A 5,282-nucleotide genomic window follows, 5' to 3' on the forward strand; every position below is an offset into this window, starting at 1 on the left:
CGACCTGACTCCTCCCCCACCTCCTGACTCCTCCCCGACCTCTTGAGTCCTCCCCACTTCCTGACCCCTCCTGACCTCCTGACTCCTCTTGACCTCCTGACTCCTCCCGACCTCCTGAGTCCTCCCGACCTTCTGACTCCTCCCCGACCTCCTGAGTCCTCTCTGACCTCCCGAGTCCTCCCGGACCTCCTGAGTCCTCCCCCACCTCCCGAGTCCTCCCGGACCTCCTGAGTCCTCCCCAACCTCCTGAGTCCTCCCCGCCCCGACCTGCGTCTACGTGCTGGTCTCCACCTCCCCGTCCACGCCCCGCCTCCCGAGGAACCCCCGCCGGCAACCCTTTTTTTAAATACTTGAAACCTCAACTTTCTTGGCTTTTTTTTTTTTTAATTTTTTATTTATTTACGGTAGTCACACAGAGAGAGAGAGAGAGAGAGAGGCAGAGACACAGGAGAGGGAGGAGCAGGCTCCATGCACCAAGAGCCCGATGTGGGATTCGATCCCGGGTCTCCAGGATCGCGCCCTGGGCCAAAGACAGGCGCTAAACCGCTGCGCCACCCAGGGATCCCGAAACCTCAACTTTCTTATGTGGAAAATAGAAATAATAAAAGTTACTTTCATATATTTGTGGTGATGATTGAATATGACATGATATATTCAAATTTATCATCATCATCATCATCATCATCATCATCATCATTTAATGCTGAAGTATTCAGAGGCTTTTCCACACAGGCAGTCCAAAAACAGAGCTTGGCTTACTTGTGGCATCAACCTGTCCAGCTCTCTGGGTATAAATTTGATGAGTATAAATTCTTGGGCAGGAGCAATTTCTAACAGGCTTCATGCTTCCACTATACTCAGATCTACTCCGGTGCTGTGGTGGTGATTGATCTAAGTCAGATGAAATAATCGCAAAAGAACAGGGGAAAATACAATAGCCCTTAGTAGGAGGCAATAAATGTAATGTAGAATATATACCAAAAATATATTTCATATCCATAGCTATTTGTGGCTTATTCCTGATAATAGTTAACACGTATATGTTTGCAAAAGGTATTCTTTTTCATAGAGTTAATGGCATCCCTATAGTAAGGAGGTGTGTTACTTTCAATATCACCCATTGTGTACGGGAGTGGAAAAAGAGTTTGAGAGCTGGGAGGACTGAACTAAGAGTTGGGGATGGATCACGATTTTCTTCCAGGTTGGTCCTAGCTCTTGGATTTAGTAGGTACTAAACTTTGTTTTAGTAGGTACTAGTCAGGAGTAGCTATTTGACATATGTAATACTCAGCTGAGGAAGAAAGAATGTTGAGGCAAGAATCTCTAAGAAAATAGAGGAAAATTAATTAAAATTGGAGATAAGAATTTTCAGTTTCTTTTATAAACCTCTTCTGCCTGCCTTTTAACCAAACGTAGCTAAACACTTACCAGTTTGCATGGCATTGAGGCACCCAGAGGCATTGGCAGTATGGGAATCAGCTCTGACCTGAGGTAGCTCTCATTTGCAGAGCACTTCCCCTCTTGCTGGGTTTGGGTTGAGATGGTAACCTTAAGTTGGTTTCCACTTGGGTACCTCAGGATTTCTTTTCACTGAGATGGTATATTTGGCACAGAATTTTGACCCTGAGTTATTTCTATAAGCTGGAGTCTAGAGAAAACCAGAGAATGTTGAGGCATAGCACACAGCATCCTATATTGTGGTTAATTATATGGGCTTTGATATTAGGAAGCCTGGGTTCAAACCCAGATGCATCCACTTATCAGCTTTGTGATCCTGGAGAGTTTAATCCCTCAGAGCATCTGGTTTCCTTTTCTGTAACATGAAGAGAAAAATGATAATCCTTGTTTCACAGGAAAATAGGCAGGATCAAATAAAACAATGTAGGTTACATATTTGGGAGAGAGCCTACCATAGAGTAAGTATTTAATACAAGCAGCTTGATTGTATTATTGGTAGTATTGGAAAATATCAGGACTGACATTTTGCAAAATAAAAAAGCAAGTACCTGTTGTTTTAGCAGTGAAGATCTGAACATTATGTTGGTTTTGAAGATGGGAATTTGGGCAAGAGGATCAAACTGTGGACACAAGGGCCATCTTACCATCTTGACATCCCAGGAAGCTGTCAGTAGAGCCTTCAGCTACGTGGTTATCCTACACTCAGCCGAGATCTGTTGTCTGACATTTCTGACTGCAGAGCTCTCAGCATCCTGGACAATACCTCCTTCCACCTGGATTGAGTTACAATGTTCCTTCCAGGGCTCTCTTCCTCAAGGGTAGATGTGTACTACTCACTTATTTATGGAAATTAAATCCTTATATATTTAATCTATCCTTCAGAGCTGGCACTTGAATAAAGCAAATGTGATGACTTTTTACCTTTTTAATGATATTTCCAATTTCTGAGGTTAAGGGTATGCATACTTTAAAATTTTTAAATTTGAAGTAGTTTCAAATTTACAGAAATTTTGCAACAGATGATACAAAGGACTCCTCCTATTTATCTTTCATCAAGATTTCCCAATTGATAATGTAGGGAACCACTCAGAACCTCAGGGTTGATACAAAGATTATTTCAAGCTCAAGATATTTGAGAATCAAGAGATGCAAAAAGAAACTTTCTTGGGGGGCTTTCCTTATCTGGCTAAAAGCAGCAATTTCTAGAAAATAAGGCTATCAAAAATTCCTTCTTTTGGGAAGATCTACTCCCGGAAGGGAAAACATAGATAAAGCCTTCCCCAAATTCCTTCACTGAGGAGTTTTATGGCCCTGAGGGAGGCAGAAAGACCATTCATACTTCTGTAGATAAACGCTATCACTTTCTTATCTCTCACTTATTCTTCAAAAATCCCATTTGTTTTTCCTAAAGAAACCTATTTATTCTCCCCAGAAAAGCCTTTCTTTCTCCTTTCCCTCTTTCAAATTAGGTATATAAGCCTTTCACTCAAACCATTTAAGAAGCCAGCTACTTCTTTCCCTAGCTCTCCGGTGTACATGAATAAATCTTTTTCTTCTTGTTAATCTGTCTTTTGTCAGTGTAATATGCAGACCCCAGGGAAAGAACCTAACAGGTTAGATGACAAGTTTTTACTTCTTCCACATTAAGATTTTACCACTTTTGCCTTATCATTTCTTCTCTCATGGATATTCCTTAATTTGTTCTAAGCCATTTGAGAGTTATAGACATGAGCCCCCTTTGTCCCTTAATACTTCAACTCAACATGTATTTCCTAAAAATAAAGGCTCTCTTTTATATAACCAGAAGAAGTTGATGTTGAACAATACTATCATCTAATCCATAGATCTCACTAAAACTGCTGATTGTCCCAGTAACAACCCATGGTATCCTTTAAAGGTCCGGTATCCAATCTAGGATCATGTGTTGTATTTAGTTGTTATTTCTTTTAATCTCCCTCAATTCAAAACAGTTCCCTGGTCTTTCCTTACCTTTATGACATTGACAGTTTTAAAAATCTACTCTGTAAAATATTTCTCAAAAAAAATTTTTTTTTTGGTGTTTCCCTGTGTTTGGATTCAAATTATACATTTCTGGCAGGAACACTACCAAAGTGATATTGTGTTCTTCTCAGTCTATAATATCAGGAGGCACAGTATTTATTTTTCCTATTACTGTTGTTGTTTCCTTTTGTCACTTGGCTAAGATGGTATCTCCCTGGTTATTTTATTATAAAGTTAGTAACTATTACTTATTAGTAAGCAATGAATAAGGATTTTGTGGAGAGATGCTTTAGATTTATCTAAATTTAATGCTCCTCATCAAATTTTCACTCATTAGTTTTCACATCCATTGCTGATTCATGATTAAATCAATTAGTACAATGAAGTTGCCAAATGGTGATTTTCTAATTCTATTATTCCTCTATATTCGTTATTTGGAATCCTCTTAGAAGGTAGAGCTTTCCACTTCCTTTCATTTATTTATATATTAACTTTTGTATATCCATATAGACTCATGGATTTCTATTTTGTTCAGTGTGTTATAACCTGTTGCTATTATTATTTATAAACCACTCAAGCTGGCTTTTGACAAGCTCACCTTGTTCTTTGAGCACTTCCTCACTTTTTGGTACTACATGATGTTCTGGGTTCACCTGTTGTTTCTCTGAAGCAGCCCTGGAATCAGTTATTTCTTTAAAGAGGCTTGGGTTGGGGATCCCTGAGTGGCGCAGCGGTTTGGCGCCTGCCTTTGGCCCAGGGCGCGATCCTGGAGACTCGGGATCGAGTCCCACATCCGGCTCCCGGTGCATGGAGCCTGCTTCTCCCTCTGCCTGTGTCTCTGCCTCTCTCTCTCTCTCTGTGACTGTCATAAAAAAAAAAAAAAAAATTAAAGAGGCTTGGGTTCTTTTAGTGGAGGATAGAATTTAGAATCCATGATCCTGGTGCTCATTGGTACTGGAATATCATTGCTTTTAGCTCTTTTCAGCAGATTAGGAAATATGACACACTCACACATATACATACCCGTATCTATCCATTCATCCATCCACCCATCATTCATTTCTCCATCTATCTGTATACCCTAAAAACCATGAATTTACACTGATACCTTCAATTTCAATCCAACAACACAGTGTTTATACTTTCCTCTCCTATCTATTTGTACCTCCCCACTCTACCAATGAAAAATCTGTCTCCCAATAGCCTCAATATATTTACTGAGTTGGTCAATTTTCCTATGTGTAACCAATGTCCTAACCACACAACTAGCCTCTTTGTCTCCAGTCCCACTGAACATATTTTTTACTTTAACCAAGGGAAATGGAAGAGGAGAGATGGCATATTTATTTTCTTTAATGAAGCCTGAAGTGGAAGTTCTGCTACTCAGTACAAAGTAAAATATTTTTCCTACTTAAACATACTTCTAAGTTCAAAGCAGACAGTAAAAATCTGTAGTGAAGGGTCACATTCAGTTGTTACAGCTAGTGATCAAAAGTGGTTATCTACTGTGCTTATTCTTATTATCAGAGGCTGATGTAACACCTTATTATAGCCATTAGTCAATAATTTTATTCCTTATGGATAAATCTGCCCATTTTAGAGCAACCAATGCATTTGATTAACATAGGTAAAATACCAAAAATCAGATTTTGCCACCCGTTTACACATCTCAGATTGCACTCATTTCTAAAATTATAACTAGTATTTTGGAATTCAGGACTTCAATATACTTAAACATTGCTCTGGCTTGAAGTATTATCTATTATATATAGCCCTGAAGACTTAGTAGTTTGAATGAGTTTGTTTAACCCTTCATCAAACTT

The 5,282-nt window shown here is 39.3% G+C and overlaps 1 long non-coding RNA gene across 1 annotated transcript; it reads right to left on the minus strand.

Annotated features, from left to right (window-relative positions):
• Positions 1 to 577: 577 nt before the first annotated feature.
• LOC119872994 lies at positions 578 to 4,165 on the minus strand. The gene is made up of 3 exons (XR_005362881.1): positions 4,058 to 4,165; positions 1,429 to 1,648; positions 578 to 891 (listed from the first exon to the last, which is right to left on the minus strand). It is a non-coding gene; the product is annotated as an uncharacterized LOC119872994 (long non-coding RNA).
• Positions 4,166 to 5,282: the final 1,117 nt, after the last annotated feature.

The sequence above is a fragment of the Canis lupus genome, chromosome 8 (assembly GCF_011100685.1).
Source record: "Canis lupus familiaris isolate Mischka breed German Shepherd chromosome 8, alternate assembly UU_Cfam_GSD_1.0, whole genome shotgun sequence".
In the NCBI taxonomy this organism is placed as follows: Eukaryota; Metazoa; Chordata; class Mammalia; order Carnivora; family Canidae; genus Canis; species Canis lupus.